The sequence below is a fragment of the Oncorhynchus kisutch genome, linkage group LG9 (genome assembly GCF_002021735.2).
Source record: "Oncorhynchus kisutch isolate 150728-3 linkage group LG9, Okis_V2, whole genome shotgun sequence".
In the NCBI taxonomy this organism is placed as follows: Eukaryota; Metazoa; Chordata; class Actinopteri; order Salmoniformes; family Salmonidae; genus Oncorhynchus; species Oncorhynchus kisutch.
In genome coordinates this window covers 32,395,922-32,413,682 of record NC_034182.2, presented here as the reverse complement: position 1 = coordinate 32,413,682, position 17,761 = coordinate 32,395,922, and the positions used below count along the sequence as shown (strand labels likewise).

The window sequence follows — 17,761 nt, the reverse complement described above, 5'->3', positions numbered from 1 at the left end:
TGTTGTTAAAGTACAACTTTTACTTCACATTCCTAAATAAATGTACTTTTTACTCCATACATCGTCCCTGATACACAAACGTATTTGTTACATTTTCAATGCTTAACAGGACAGGAAAATGGTCCAATTCACAAAAGAACATCCTTGGTCATCCCTACTGACACTGATCTGGTGGACCTACTAAACACATGCTTTGTTTTTAAATGATGTTGGTCTGTGCCCCTGACCATCCGTAAATGTAAGAACACAAAAGTGTGCGGTCTGCTTTGCTTAATACACGGAACAAAAATATAAACACGTAAGGTGTTTGTTTCATGAGCTGAAATAGATCACACATTTTCCATATGCACAAAAACTTATTGCATTTTATGTAACCGGGATGTGCGCAGTTCGTTGCCAACTTGACAGGTGTGGCATATCAAGAAGCTGATTAAACAGCATGATCATTACATAGGTGTACCTTGTGCGGGGGGGAAATGGACACTAAATTGAGCACTTTGGTCACAACACAATGCCACAGATGTCTCAAGTTTTGAGGGAGCGTGCAATTGGCATGCTGACTGCAGGAATGTCCACCAGAACTGTTGCCAGAGAACTTGTTTCTTAAACCTGCAATGTCGTTTTAGAGAATTTGGCAGTGTGTTCAATCGGCCTCACAACCACACACTACATGTAACCACACCAGCCCAGGAACTCCACGTCCGGCTTCTTCACCTGCGGGATTGTCTGAGACCAGCCACCCGGAAAGGTGATGAAACTGTGGCTTTGCACAACCGAAGTATTCCTGCACAAACTGTCTGAAGCTGTTTCAGGAAAACTCATCTGCGTGCTAGTCCTTACCAGGGTCTTGACCTTACTACAGTTCGGTGTCATAACCGACTTCAGTGGGCAAATGCTCACCTTCTACAGAAAAGTGTGTTTACAGATGAATCCCGGTTTCAACTACCGGGCAGATGGTGTGGGCGAGGGATTTGTTGATGTCAAAGATGTCAAAATGTTTGGGTGTCAGCTCAGGCATTTAACTAGCAATGCAGTTTGTGGCACAGTATTCCTTAAAATAAGACTATACTCTCGTGCCCCATGGCAGCAGTCGGAATATGGGCAGGCATTAGGTACGGACAATGAACGCAATTGCATTTTATAGAGATCCTGAGGCCCAGTGTTGTGCTGTTCAGCCCCATGTCGCAAGGATCTGTACACAATTCCTGAAAGCTGAAGATGTCCCAGTTTTTCCATGGCCTGCATACTCACCAGACATGTCACCCGTTGCGCATGTTTGGGATGCTCTGGGTTGACGTGAACAACAGTGTGTTGCAGTTCCTGCCAATTTAACAGCAACTTCGCACAGCCATTGAAGAGGAGTGGGACAACATTCTACCAGCCACAATCAACAGCCTGATCAACACTATGCAAATGATATGTATCCTGCTGCATGAGGCAAATGGTGGTCACACCAGATACTGACTGGTTTACTGATCCACGCCCCTACTTTGTGGTTGTTGAGGTATCTGTGAACAAGTCTTGTTCTACAAGAGATGCATATCTGTATTCCCAGTCAAGTGAAATCCATAGATTAGGGCCTAAGGAATTTATTTTAATTGACTGATTTCCTTATATGAACTGTAACTCAGTAAAACCTTTTGAAATTGTTGCATGTTGCATTTATATTTTTGTTCAGCGTATTAAGGAATATATATATTTTTTACACTTAAATATATTTTAGCAATTACATTTACATATATTTAAAACCAAATACTACTTGAGTAAAATCAAAGAAGTATTTTACTGGATAACTTTGTTTTCATTTTCTGTTAAGGTATCTTTACTTTTAGTATGACGATTTGATACTTTTTTCACCGTTGGGTGAGCATTTCCCCACTGCGTGGCAGAACTGCAGTCAGGTCAAGACCCTGGTGAGGATGACGCCAAGCAGATGAGCTTCCAGTTGGAGGTACTGCCAAATTCTCTAAAATGACAGCTTATGTTAGAGAAATTAACATGAAATTCTCTGGCAATAGCTCTGGTGGACATTCCTGCAGTCAGCATGCCAATTGCACGCTCCCTCAACTTGAGACATCTGTGACAGTGTTTGACGAAAACTGCACATTTTAGAGTGGCCTTTTATTGTTTCCAGCACAAGGTGCATCTGTGTAATGATCGTGCTGCTTAATCAGCTTCTTAATATGCCCCCTGTCAGTTGGATGATTATCTTTGTGAAGGAGAAATGCTCACTAACAGGGATATAAACAAATTTGTGTCCAAAATTTGAGAGAAATTAGCTTTTTGTGCGTATGGAACATTTTTGGATCTCTTATTTCAGCTCATGAAACATGGGACCAACACTTTACGTGTTCTGTTTTAATGTTTGTTCAGTATAATTCAGTCCCATTTTTCTAGCGATTGGGGAATGTATAAAAGTGAAATATTTCAGCTTCTTAAGGGTTTAAGGGTCTCATCAGTAAGAATATTTAGTCATGGGAAACTATACGTTATCCAGAATAATCATTGGATTATTTTTGGATGAATTCTCATTGGACTTTTCAATTCATGAAATATGGGCCTACTTGATTTTTGAAAAATTGCTTATTTATGCAGTAGACCTAGTATTGGCTATATAACACCCAAACTGACTAAGGGAGCTTGTATATAAAATATATTGTCACTAAATGAAAAAAATGTCAAATACTATAGCACTCTATAACACCTGTTGAATTTGCAGCCTACAATATTCTGGTGTCAAGACATCATGCATTACATTTCACATGGGGGTAGGGGCATAGGCCTTACATTGCTGACATCTACAGTGACCATACAGTAAATGCGCCTCCGCAGAAGTCAAAGCAAACATACTTTTTCCGCTTCGTGGAGCAGAGAAGAGCTGTTGTGAAGGAAGTTGTCAAGGAAGTGAGTTTGTGTTTGTACAGGACCTCCCGCCCCCACCCAGCGTCAACCAATCATGTCAATGCAACTGTACAGAGCCCTCCGCATTGTTACACAATTTGATAGGCGCACGGCGATGCGGTACAGAGCTTGATTTGGCCGCTGGATGCTCCGCAATTGCGTCACACCCGCCATACGAAGCCTCCGACCACATTTTCAGATCAAGCATAAACTGGCTTTAAGAGGCGGTTGGAAAAAGGCGGAGAGGATTTGTCATCTGAGTGCCAGTCACTATCTGGGCGGTTTCATTCTGTCTCATGCAGCGGTGTAAAAAAATAAAAAATAATTGCTCACTAAAGTGTGACCAAACGCAAACATGGCGACTGCTTGCACCGACAGCTACCGATAATAGTGTCGTGAACAAGCTATACCTCAGCGAACAAGTGTGACAAAGTTTCCAAGGATTATCGAAGTGCGCACACTTTGTGCCTTCAGTGGTGGTTTTGTAATCTAAAACTGGATCGGAATAACTCGAGCGGGTGAAAGCTGCAAGTTGCCTACATGTCAAAATTGTCTCTTGTAGTGTTGTAAACAGCTGGTAAGTATTACAGCACTGCCTGCCTCTATTCTGGTTAGGGAGCTAAATCAAGTTTGTTTTGTTAGGGTTCTATGCGCTTTAACTTTGTGTTAATAAACTGTTACTTTATGATGCAGTAACGATATGCAATGTTTCAAACATTTAAATTGAAATCCTTTGCGTGAATGTATTGCTAGATCCCGGTGTCTGCGTATTATTATTTTTTTTTACCTCGCAACATAGACGGGCTGTCTCTTATTGAGAATGAAATGCTTTGTTTTCAGTGATCAAATGTTGACCTACTTTTATAATAAAGCCATAGGCTACGATGCAACAGTTGGAACGTAATACTTCCCCCGCCCCCTCTAGGCCCCTTATACCGTGAGAGATAGGTTCTCCTGTAGGCCTTGGGTGTGTCAACACTCAGGTAGTCTATTGTCAGGCAAAACAATTGTCTTTTGAAATATCTGCCTTGCTTTCCCAGCAAGAAAGTCTTAAGATCAATTCCAACAATGTACTATCAAATGAAACAACAACCACTCATACTATAACTGCTTTAAAAAAATATATAACTTTTACTTGTTTTTCACAAATACCATTCTCCACTGGTAAACTTTAAATGTGGTAATGGGCCTAAAAAAACAAACATGCAGAGAGCACTTGTAGTAGCCTAGTATTTCCATAATTCTCTACTACATGTCATTCAAAGTGTGGACCTCAGTTTAGGCTGAGCCTAAGTGGACTTTTGTTACTGAATTTGCAATGTCCGTCTGCGTTTGTGTGACCCTGACTAAGAATGAAATGTCTGTCAATGACGCTCTGTAACCTACAGGTTCCTGCAAGCCAAGGTGCTCACATACAGTATATGTTGCTCAGCACTTGACTTATTGCCAGAAAGCAACTGTGGTGCTGCAGTGACAAACAGAATGTGTCATTCCTTCCTCCCTACCTCTAAGCGGGTCTCCATGTGTGTCTGCCATGGCAACCTGAGGGCCAAAACTGTGGACATATTTCAGAGATCTTGATACACCTTTTAGCTTTGCTTTTCCTTAGGGTGCTTTTTTAGTCTTTCTGTTTTTGTTATTTTTTTTATCCTCTTGTGTTTTGTAGTACATATTTCAGTTTATTTTTATAGTTAAAAAAATATAATAATAATTGTGTGAAGAACATTGTGTTGCATTCATGTCTAAAATGTGCTGTATAAGTAAAGCTTGATTTGATGGCGTCTCTGTGCCAGTTGTCTACGGCATTAGTCCCAGCAGGGCAAAGAATGGTATTTCCCCACAGGTTACTGTAGCCACATTTTGGTTTCCATTAGGGGAGCAATGCATTTGTGCTAAAAGAAAGTCTCACCCTCTAAATCAGGGATGGGCAACTTTGATGCAGGTGGGGGCCACAAAAAAATCTGAACTCATTATGAGGGCCACAGTGGCTTGCGGGTCTGCGTACCCACATCCATACTCACTCATGCAGTAAGAGCAGGCCCCAGCCTTTTGACACCCTAAGTGTAATTTTGTTTTAGAGGTAATTTCCTGTCATTTTGCCATGGGGCATAGAGAAAACGTTGCAGTTTTAAAGCAAATTTGCTACAATTTTACACTACTCCATGGGTGGAGAGATTTTGCTATTATATAAGGGGGAAATTGATTTGGGGGTCGCAGGCCGGACCGCCAGTTGCCCATCCCTGCTCTATATGCTACCAAATTGAATGGTTTAATTGGTGCTGCATTGCCGTAATGTTGATTTTATGTTAAATTATTAACACATGAAGTTGTTGGGACCATATATGAAGTGTGACTTTATTTTTCTACAGTTTATTCTTTGTTAGTCAGCACCTCTACAAACAATTTTTGGGTATGTGTCAGCTCAGGCATTTTACTAGCAATGCAGTTTGTGGCACAGTATTCCCTAAAATAAGACTATACTCTTGTGAGGAGGAACATAATCTGACTTGTCTCTGTGCATGGGAAACAATGAATTACACAATCTATTCAGATTTCTATCTTGAATATTGTTTCAGGCCAACCGCTAATGTTGGAATGCAATGAAATGCTGCTCTCTAGCAAGTGGTGCCATAGTACTTACTAGTGTGTCTGTTGTGAGAACTTGTGACTGAGTGGGTATTGGAGTATGTTTTGGCACATTCAATGTTATGCCATGACTAATTGGGTCATGGACCCAGTTGGGTGTGTCTTCGTGCATACAGTACCAGTCAAAAGTTTGGACACACCTACTCATTCAAGGGTTTTTCTTTATTTTTACTATTTTCTACATTGTAGAAATAAGTGAAGACAGAACTATGAAATAACACACATGGAAGCATGTAGTAACCAAAAAAAGTGTTAAACTAATAAAAATATATTTGACATTCTTCAAAGTAGCCACCCTTTGCCTTGACAGCTTTGCACACTCTTGGCATTCTCTCAACCAGCTTCATGAGGTAGCTGTGTCCAAACTTTTGACTGATACTGTAGGTAAATTAAATATTTCAACTAGGTGCCAGGAGATCTGTGTCAGGTGACGGGAAAATAAGGAAGCAATCTGGCTTGGGAACATCAACCTAGAAGAAAAAGAAACACACCGATATAAGCGAGGTGCTGGCTAGCGGAGTAGAAAACTTGAAAATAAAAGAGAGCTCCACACTCTATATAGGGAACAACAACGAACAGGGCTCAAACATAGAGATGGATAGAGGACTCTAGTGCCAAAAATCCTGTTTTTGCATGGGCAACACCATTGAGAACTTACATTTTTTTAGTAGTCAATTGGGTGGGACTTCTGATGGGGAAAGAAAGTATCACATAATTCCATCCAGGTCATCAGGAGTGTTCAGCCAATGAATTATACTCTTGAGCAAACATTGAGCATGTGGCAGTAAATTGCCAACCGTGGCTTTGGTACCTGTTCATACAACACACTCCAGGGGGCAGTACACAGTCTTCGTTTGTTTACCAACTCATAGAAGTAGAAGAAGAAAATGGACTACTTCAAAATGGAGCTGGCCTCAATGGCACTGCCCATCCTCTGACAAATACAATGTTGAAAAAGTAATAATTAATTTGTACAGCATGTACTTAGGTAGGCCTTTTCCTGCGAAAAATAACTATGATACCGTTTATATGCTTCACTTCAGCATGCTGTTTAGGTCCATGCTGTTTCGGTGCGTCTCAGATGTGCCACAGAGGAAATTGATATTGTGGTTCGTTCTGTGTGAAGCAGAAGAGAATCTGAATATGGCTTCAGTCTCTTAATTGAGTTACAGCAATAGTTCATATGAGGGAATTTAGTTTGGCCAAGTATAGTTAGAATTCATTGGTATTCTAGTGCGCACAACAAAGCTTTATGTTTTGCCTTTAACTTTTTAGAATGGCCTTGTTTTCTAAATATTGTATTTTAATTTAGTCCTACTCTTAGTTTGAAGATTTTGCATCCCAATACTCATGTTTCTATAGACGACATAGGCCTCAATTCACCTGAAGCCACAGTGCAGTATTGACACTGTAGCACATGCCTTCAGTTTTCTAAATAAGATGTGCACATCACACACAGTCAGGAAGTCGTTTTATAAATGGAGATAGGCCTACTCGTCCAACTTTGCAAAGGTTCATTGAAAGAATCCATTCTTTGGTGTCTTCTCAGGTGACCTATTCATTTCCTCTGACTCGGATGTCTCTGCAATCTTTTTGTTCTGATCTTTCAATGGATCTGGGTGCTTCGTCTGTCAGTGTAGTTAGGGCAGTGAGTGTTTCCCCTCTCTCTCCACTTCCCTGTGGAAACAATGCTTTTTGTCTGGCCGCCCGTCACGCTTGAGGAAGGAGGCAGTGAGTCTTGACGTTTCAGCTGAGCTTTCCTTCACTCTTCAGCTTCCACTGTGGGATTCTTATCCACTGCCTTTCACCTGTTAATGAGTACCCAAAGTATTATAACGGCACCAGAGCTATTCAATTATAAATATTGTAATTAAGCCTTTTTCAAGTATATTTTAGCCTTTTGAAAACGCATTCTCTCCCTGTTTCCTGCTTATAGTCATCATAAGCAGGTAGCCTAGTGGTTAGAGTGTTGGGCCAGTAACTGAAAGGTTGGTGGATCGAATCGCCGAGCTGATAAGGTAAAAATCTGTCATTCTGCCCCTGAACAAGGCAATTAAACCATTGTTCCGAGGCCGTGATTTGAAAATAAGAATTTGTTCTTAACTGTCTTGCCTAATAAAATAAAGGTTAAATAAAAATATGTCAGACCGATGATCACGAGGGTTTGTTAGCCTTGTATTTATTCTGTATCTCCTACAGCCAACACTACTCTCATGGGCAGAAGACAACGTCACGCCTCGCAGCGCAAACATTTTATCAGGCTTGTATGTAAAGCATGTCTTTTGTTGGATATGTAGGCGATATGAATTCTTTGACATTAAGTGCATTATAAACACCAATGCAACAGTACTATATTTCATAGTGCCCGACTTTCAGATGGTAACCAAGAAGTCTTAGAATGGAACACTGACACAGAGAACCTGCTTTTAGTTGCTGACTGATGAGTGAAAAGAGGGGTAGAAAGACCAGTGAACATTGTCAGGTTGTATTGACATCTCTCTTTACAAGACTCTTTAGAGATGGCGTTCTACGTACATCATTGTTGCCATCCAGAGTTATTTTTTTCCCAAGTAGACTATTTTACACAGGAGGGTTTTAAAGGACCAAAGAGTTTGGTCTGCGTAGTTTTTTCATTTTGCCATGTAAAACAATATTATTGGTATTGTCCCGACTTTAGTAGTTACATTGCCTTCAGAAAGTATTCATACCCCTTGACGTATTCCACATTTTGTTGTTACAGCCAGAATTCAAAATATAATATTTTTTTATATATATATATATATATAATATAGGATTTTTTTAAAATTGGGATATTTTTGACAATTTTGTCGTCTTCCTTTTCACTCTGTCATTTAGGTTAGTATTGTAGAGTAACTACAATGTTGATCCATCCTCAGTTTTCTCCTATCACAGCCATTCAACTATGTAACTGTCTGAAAGTCACCATTGGCCTCATGGTGAAATCCCTGAGCAGTTTACTTCCTCTGCGGCAACTGAGTTAGGAAGGACGCCTGTATCTTTGTAGTGACTGAGTGTATTGATACACCATCCAACGTGTAATTAATAACTTCACCATGCTCAAAGGGATATTCAATGTCAGCTTCTTTAAAAAAATAAATATATATATATATTTTTATTTTACCCAACTACACTAATAGGTGCCCTTTGCGAGGCAATCAACAATCTCCCAGGTCTTTGGGGTTGAATATTTGTTTGAAATTCACTGTTGGACTGAGGGACCTTACAATTATGTGTTGGGTACAGAGAGGAGGTAGTCATTAAAACATCCTGTTAAACATGTATTGCACACACAGTGAATCCATCCAAATTATTATGTGATTAAATTATTTTATTCCTGAATGTATTTAGGCTTGCCATAACAAAGGGGTAGAATACTTATTAATTAAAGATGTTTCAGCCTTTAATATTTAATTAATTAAATTCCACTTTGACATTATGGGGTATTGTGTGTAGTTCAGTGACTCTAAAAATCTCATTTGAATCCATGGTAAATTCAGGATGTAACACAACCAAATGGGGAAAAAGTCAAGGGGTGTCAATACTTTCAGAAGGCACTGTAAACACACTGGTGTCATTCAAAAGGAACCACAAATGACCCTCATACAGTCAGTGAACCAACCCTGTGTCGGTCCTTTTGCCTCCAACTAGTAGACTTAAAAAGTGAACACAAAAATGAACACTGCCTGCATGTCACCTTTTTCCATTGGCTGGTAGTCAAGGGGGCACTCCACCTGGGAAAGCCACAAATATGCATTGGGATATTGTGCTCTTGTGTACAGTTGAAATAGGAAGTTTACATACACTTAGGTTGGAGTCATTAACTTGTTTTTCAACCACTCCACAAATTTCTTGTTAACAAACTATAATTTTGCCAAGTCGGTTAGGACATCTACTTTGTGCATGACACAAGTAACAATTGATACAAGACACATTTCCAACAATTGTTTACAGATTATTTCCTGTATAATTCACTATCACAATTCCAGTGGGTCAGAAGTTTACATACACTAAGTTGACTGTGCCCTTAAACAGCTTGGAAAATTCCAGAAAATGTCATGGCGTTAGAAGCTTCTCATAGGCTAACAGACATCATTTGTGTCAAGTGGAGGTGTACCAGTGGATGTATTTCAAGGCCTACCTTCAAACTCAGTGCCTCTTTGCTTGACATCATGGTAAAATCTAAAGAAATCAGTGAAGACCTTAAAAAAAAACATTGTAGACGTCCACAAGTCTGGTTCATCCTTGAGCAATTTCCAAATGCCTGAAAGTACCACGTTCATCTGTACAAACAATAGTACGCAAGTATAAACACCATGGGATCACGCAGCTGTCATATCGCTCAGGAAGGAGACGTGTTCTGTCTCCTAGCGATGAAAATACTTTGATGCGAAAAGTGCGAGTCAATCCCAGAACAACGGCAAAGGACCGTGTGAAGATTCTGGAGGAAACCAGTACAAAAGTATCTATATCCACAGTAAAACGAGTCCTATATCGACATAACCTGAAAGGCCACTCAGCAAGAAAGAAGCCACTGCTCCAAAACCGCCATAAAAAATCCAGACTATGGTTTGCAACTGCACATTGGGACAAATATCGTACTTTTAGGAGAAATGTCCGTTGGTCTGATGAAACAAAAATAGAACTATTTGGCCATAATGACCATCATAATATTTGGAGGAAAAAGGGGGAAGCTTGCAAGCTGAAGAACACCATCCCAACTGTGAAGCACGGGGGTGGCAGCATCATGTTGTGGGGGTGCTTTGCTGCAGGAGGGACTGGTGCACTTCACAAAATAGATGGCATCATGCGGAAGGGAAATATGTGGATATATTGAAGCAACATCTCAAGATATCAATCAGGAAGTTAAAGCTTGGTCACAAATGGGTCTTCCAAACGGACAATGACCCCCAAGCATACTTCCAAAATTGTGGCAAAATGGCTTACGGACAACAAAGTCATGGTATTGGAGTGGCCATCACAAAGCCCTGACCTCACTCTTATAGAAAATTTGTGGGCAGTACTGAAAAAGCCTGTGCGAGGAAGGAGGCCTACAAACCTGACTCAGTTACACCAGCTCTGTCAGGAGGAATGGGCCAAAATTCACCCAACTTATTGTGGAAGGCTATCCAAAATGTTTGACCCAAGTTAAACAATTTAAAGGCAATGCTACCAAATACTAAATGAGTATATGTGAACTTCTGACCCACTGGAAATGTGATGAAAGAAATAGAAGCTGAAATAAATCATTCTCTCTACTATTATTCTGACATTTCACATTCTTAAAATAAAGTGGTTATCCTATGTAAACTTCAGACTTCAACTCTATATATGCACTGTAATGTAGCCTATTGTATTGAACTTGTGGGTGGCATGTAGCCTAGCGGTTAGTGTATTGGCCCAATAACCGGAAGGTTGCTGGTGCGAATACCCGAGCCGACAAGGTGAAAAATCTGTTAACGTGCCCTTGTGCAGGGCACTTGACCCTAATTTGCACTGAGGTGCCCTACTACTATGGCAGACTATGTAAAACAACACAATTCCCTGCAACTGTCTGGTATGTGACGAAACATATTTGTGTTATTGTGCTCTTATGTCTGCATGATATGCATCATGAAATTGCCTTGGAGAAACTCAGTTTTTGACATAGCTTTTCATAGAATTGGTGCGAGGGAAGTTTACAAGCTTGTCTTGCATAGAATTGATTGTTCTGCCGCTCTATTTCTCAACTGTTGTGTATACTCTGCTTGTCTGTTAAAATCAGATGATGCTCCGACGTGAAATTTGATAATCACTAGGACCTGGAAGACTTAGGAATATGACATTATTATAGAGTACCACAGTATGAGTCATAATACCCATAAAATCTAGCGGTCAAACAGGGAAATGGTTCCAATTTCATTAAATTTTCCCATAGTGGATTTTAGAGACACTTCAAATAAGGGCTGTGTTTCATGTAGGCTTACCCTGGTGTGATGTTTTGAAAACCATGTAAATCTCTCTAGGACAGGGTGACTTTTATCAGTATAGTTACCCCCTCCAAAATGAAATGCTAATTAGCTGCTCAGGTGGCAATCATAAAGAACTATAAATGCCATGATGATCTGGATGAGACTGCCAAATCGAGGCAAAGGTAAGAATCTCTGGATTAACTACCTAATGTTAGCTAAATGTTGTAATGAATAAATTGGCTAAATGTCTTAAATGGACAATTCTGTTAACTGTCTTGTGCAAGTTTTAAATCGACACAATACCTGTAGGTGTCAGCTAGAGATGATGTGCAGGAGCTTGCTGGGGATATATTGATAAGTCACCTTGTCCTAATGATTTACATGGTTATCAAATCATCACGCCATGCTAAGCCTACACGAAACACAGCCCTTATTTTAAGTGATTCAAGTAACCAACTTCTCATCAAGATTTGATTGTTTGAACCAACTGCGCAGTGCTTGGGCAAAAACCAAAACGTGCAGGACCGAGTTTTGGAAACCCTGTGTAATATATTAGTCTTTACGTCGGACTGCACTTGGTTACCCAGAGCAGGGGAAAAAACATCAGGAGTTGAATCAGAGTGGAGTCAACATGTTGCTTGCACTGAAAAACAGGTGGTGCCCATGGAGTACATTTTAATCACTCTTTTCCCCAGTCATGTGGGTTTTCACTCAGCTTCTTGTTTTCCCATTCTGCTGGATGGCTGCGTTATTTTCTCCATCTACGTAGCCAGATTTGTTTTCCCTTTTTGCTGCAAATTGCAGATGAGGCTTATTGCCTCTGGCAAAGAGTTTCAATAAGCTATTCGATGTTAACCTCTTTACCTGCGCATCGGTGGAATCTTTGGCTAATTGCTGCCTGTTATCCCTGTCTAGACTTGACAGTTCATGCAGCTTTAGTGTTCCAAATGTGTCATGCATCAACACCTACAGCACCGGTCAAAAGTTTGGACACACCTACTCATTCCAGGGTTTTTATCTATTTTTACTATTTTCTACATTGTAGAATAATATTGAAGACATCAAAACAAACAATGAAATCACACATGGAATCATGTAGTAACCAAAAAAGTGTTAAACAAATCAAAATATATTTGATATTCTTCAAAGTAGCCACCCTTTGTCTTGATGACAGCTTTGCACACTCTTGGCATTCTCTCAACCAGCTTCATGAGGTAGTCGGCAGTATTGCATTTCAATTAACCTTGTTAATTTGTTGATTTTCTTTCCTCAATGCGTTTTGAGCCAATCTGTTGTGTTGTGACAAGGTAGTGGAGGTATACAGAAGATAGTCCTATTTGGTAAAAGACGAAGTCCATATTATGGCAAGAACAGCTCACATAAGCAAAGAGAAAGGACAGTCCATCGTTACTTTAAGACATGAAGGTGAGTCAATCTGGAAAATATCAAGGACTTTGAAAGTTTCTTCAAGTGCAGTTGCAAAAACTATCAAGCGCTATGATGAAACTGGCTCTCATGAAGACCGCCACATGAAAGGAAGAGTTACCTCTGCTGCAGAGGATAAGTTCATTAGAGTTACCAGCCTCACAAATTGCAGCCCAAAGAAATGCTTCAGAGTTCAAGTAACAGACACATCTCATCATCAACTGTTCAGAAGAGACTGTGTGAATCAGGCCTTCATGGTCGAATTGCTGGAAAGAAAATGCTACTAAAGGACACCAATAAGAAGAGACTTGCTTGGGCCAAGAAACACAAGCAATACACATTAGACTGGTAGATATGTCCTTTTTGTCCAAATGTGAGATTTTTGGTTCCAACCGCTGTCTTTGTGAGACGCAGAGTAGGTGAATGTATGATCCCCGCATGTGTAATGCGTGGAGGTGCTTTGCTGGGGATTCTGTCAGTGATTTACTTAGAATTCAAGGCACACTTAACCAGCATGGCTACCACAGCATTCTGCAGTGATAGGCATAGTTTGCACTTAGTCCTAGTATCATTTGTTTTTCAACAGGACTATGAACGAACACACCTCCAAGCTATTGGACCAAGAAGGAGAGTGATGGAGTGCTGCATCGGATGATCTGGCCTCCACAATCACCTGACCTCAACCCAATGGAGATGGTTTGGGATGAGTTGGACCGCGGAGTGAAGAAAAAGCAGCCAACAAGTGCTCAGCGTATGTGGGAACGCCTTCAAGTCTGTTGGGAAAGCATTCCAGGTGAAGCTGGTTGAGAGAATGCCAAGAGTGTGCAAAGGGTGGCTACTTTGAAGAATGTAAAATAAAATATTTTTGAATTAAACACTTTTTGGTTACTACATGATTCCATATGTGTCATTTCCTAGTTGTGATGTCTTAACTATTATTCTACAATGTAGAAAATTGTCAAAATAAAGAAAAACCCTTGTAGGTGTGTCCAAACTTTTGACTTGTACTGTACATTTTGAATGTGTCGACAGTGTCCACAGTGTGTCCGGATTCCCTTTTCCCGCGCTATATCAAGTGCCAGTATGCGTTCTATTAACGGTGGAATACTATTAACGGTGGAATAGGCACAATATGATAACACGACAATCACAACTGATGGTAGTAGCCAACTAGCCAGCTAGCTAGCAAGCAACGTTAAAGGGATTTGAAGCAACGTTATAATGAAAGGGTGCCTCGGTCCCAAAAACACATGTTTTCGGGAGACTTTTGGGAGGAGTGCTGATGACATCGGCCACTGGATGCGCTTTTGGTAGCCTAATTGTGTCCAGACTGAGAAGTAATCTGCACACAATGAATCCCTGCCCACCACCTGAAGTGGTCAGCCAGTTCTGAACATAATCAGACCACAAAGCAACTTTTGTGCACCTAGACCTGTCTTTTTCAATGAGAGCAGAAGTCACTTGTAAGTGTCAAGTGTAGACAAGACTGAGCTCTGAAGACCACTGAAGTCACTATTTGACTTCATTTTTGTGTGTTGGGGGGGGGATTCCATCTGAATCAAAACAGGCAAACTCCCATTTCCTTTCATATGGGAGTTTTGTTGCAACCTTGTCCCAGCTCTGTGGTGCAGACAGACACCACTCTGTGATGACAGGTGGCAGGGCCGCTGCTTTGCCACGAGCTCTAAGCAGACTATAACCATGGAGTGGCACTTGAGGGAGACATGGGTCCTGCACGATGGAGGTATTAGTCCAAGCTGTCACCAGATTGACGAAAGCAGGTTCTTACCATATGTTTAGGGCAGGCTATATGTAATATGCTGTTGTATCTTTTGTATATGAAAGTATTTTGACGTATATTCAATCAACATCTATATCCTGATTGTTATGGGGATGAGACAAACACATTGTTCTTGTCTTTAAAGAATGTAGTTTTGAATTGTCAGAGCAATATTTTCTGTGTGAACTGGAATGAGCCTCAAGTTTATATGAATTGAATTGCTTTGCCCTCTCTCAGGACCCTCTGGATATTAGTTTGTTCTATTTGACTCCCTGGAGATATTGCTGAATCCTGTTTGAGTTCGCTCAAAAGTATTGTTTGATTATAGCACTGTAAATGGGAAGGAGATGGCTTACTAAATTGTGTAGGGTTTCAACTCTAACTTAGATTCATGAAACTAAGGCAATGGGATTCCTGTCATTGTAACCTATTGAAACATTCTGTAAACCGTTATCGAGAGAGAAGCATCTGTTCTTCGGTAGGTGAACTCTGTTAGTTCCTTCTGTGATACGCTCGTATCTCTCTCACTAACTCTGTATGACAGGTGTGGTTGTGTATACAGTTGAAGTCAGAAGTTTACATACACTTAGGGATGGAGTCATTAAAACTCGTTTTTCAACCACTCCACAAATTTCTTGTTAACAAACTATAGTTTTGGCAAGTCAGTTAGGACATCTACTTTGTGCATGACACCAGTAATTTTTCCAACAATTGTTTACAGACAGATTATTTCACTTATAATTCACTGTATCACAATTCCAGTGGGTCAGAAGTTTACATACACTAAGTTGACTGTGCCTTTTAAACAGCTTGGAAAATTCCAGAAAATGATGTCATGGCTTTAGAAGCTTCTGATAGGCTAATTGACATCATTTGAATCAAGTGGAGGTGTACCTGTGGATGTATTTCAAGGCCTCCCTTCAAACTCAGTGCCTCTTTGCTTGACATCATGGGAAAATCTAAAGAAATCAGCCAAGACCTCAGAAAATTTTTTTGTAGACCTCCAGAAGTCTGGTTCATCCTTGGGAGCAATTTCCAAACGCCTGAGGGTAGGTACTGCGTTCATCTGTACAAACAATAGTACGCGAGTATAAACACCATGGGACCACGCACCCATCATACCGCTCAGGAAGGAGACGCGTTCTGTCTCCTAGAGATGAAAATACTTTGGTGCGAAAAGTGCGAATCAATCCCAAAACAACGGCAAAGGACCATGTGACGATTCTGGAGGAAACGGGTACAAAAGTATCTATCCACAGTAAAACGAGTCCTATATCGACGTAACCTGAAAGGCCACTCGGCAAGGAAGAAGCCACAGCTCCAAACCCGCCATAAAAACGCCAGACTACGGTTTGCAACTGCACATGGGGACAAAGATTGTACTTTTTGGAGAAATGTCCTCTGGTCTGATGAAAAAGAATTTCACTGTTTGGCCATAATGACCATCGTTATGTTTGGAGGAAAAAGGGGGATGCTTGCAAGCTGAAGAACACCATCCCAACGCTGAAGGACATGGGTGGCAGCATCATGTTGTGGGGGTGCTTTGCTGCAGGAGGGAATGGTGCACTTCACAAAATAGATGGCAACATAAGGAAGGGAAATATGTGGATATATTTAAGCAACATCTCAAGACATCAGTCGGGAAGTTAAAGCTTGGTCGCAAATGGTTCTTCCAAATGGACAATGAGCCCAAGCATACTTCCAAAGTTGTGGCAAAATGGCTGGTCAACAAAGTCAAGGTATTGGAATGGCCATCACAAAGGCCTAACCTCAATCCTATAGAACATTTGTGGGCAGAACTGAAAAAGCGTGTGTGAGCAAGGAGGCCTACCAACCTGATTCCGTTACACCAGAACTGCCAGGAGGAATGGGCCAAAATTCACCCAACTTATTGTGGAAGGCGATCTGAAATGTCTGACCCAAGTTAAACAATTTAAAGGCAGTACAGTCAATTCCCACTGGGAATGTGATGAAAGAAATAAAAGCTGAAATAAATAATTCTCTCTCTTATTCTGACATTTCACATTCTTAAAATAAAGTGGTGATCCTAACTGACTAAAGACAGGGAAGTTTTACTATGATTAAATGTCAGGAATTTTGAAAAACTGAGTTTTAAGTGTATTTGGCTAAGGTGTATGTAAACTTCTGACTTCAACTGTATATGTGTCACTCACTGCCATTGCCATTCTCCTCAGACAAGCTGGTCCCCAGTCCCCACTGAATGGAGCTGCATGACGGGGGTTCTGATGGAATAATTGAGACAAGGCTGTCTGCTATCCATGACGATACACAAGCCCCCATCCTTCCCCCCACAAGATCTAGCATCCATGGTGTTTTGTGTGACGGAATGAGATCACTAACTGTGGGTGGGGGAGACCATTGGGGATGGAGTTAGGGGTGTTCCCACTTTACAGCTCACACTGAAGGAAGGAACCACTATAACCTTATAGATTAGGCTTTTTGCTCCTACTGCTTATTCCCTTGATTTGTGTAGATCTTGCTTAGAAGTTGACACGGTAATATCATAAACTTTATAAGAGTGCTGGGAAGGGGGATATATCGTACATACCGGTATGGATTTTTAAAATACGGTTAGGGGTGTAATGATTAACCAAACCGATGGTTCGATATGTATTGCGGTTTTGGGGTCACGTTTTGGTATTTCATTTTCTTGCTAACAGTTACTTGTAGATTTCACACGCATATTGCACTTTATTTTAGTGTTGAGTAATTGTGTGCTTCATTTAAGAAAATACAAAGTGTTGGTATTCCATATATGATCATGAGTCATATAATGCCTGATGAGAGCACCATCAGGAATATCAACCCTTTGTATTTTCTTAAATGAAAACAGTAAAGTAAAGTGAAATATGTAAGGCTGACATTGTATAGGTCTATGCTATAATATTTTCTTACAAAGATAAAAATATGCGCACGTGTGTGACTTTCATAAAGGCGTGTCTTTCACAGTCCGGGGTAATGTAATGGCCTGTCACTATTAAGTATTTCTCCAAAGACCATACAGTATGAAGATAGGCTA

At 40.5% G+C, this 17,761-nt stretch overlaps 1 protein-coding gene across 1 annotated transcript in view; it reads left to right on the top strand.

Moving 5' to 3' along the window:
* The first annotated feature begins 2,994 nt into the window (after positions 1-2,994).
* LOC109897051 (DENN domain-containing protein 4C-like) overlaps positions 2,995-17,761 on the top strand; it is a 56,199-nt gene continuing 41,432 nt past the window's right edge. The window contains exon 1 of the mRNA XM_020491569.2: positions 2,995-3,478. The gene's annotated coding sequence lies outside the window, so the exon portion shown is untranslated. The remainder of the gene's footprint in view (positions 3,479-17,761) is intronic.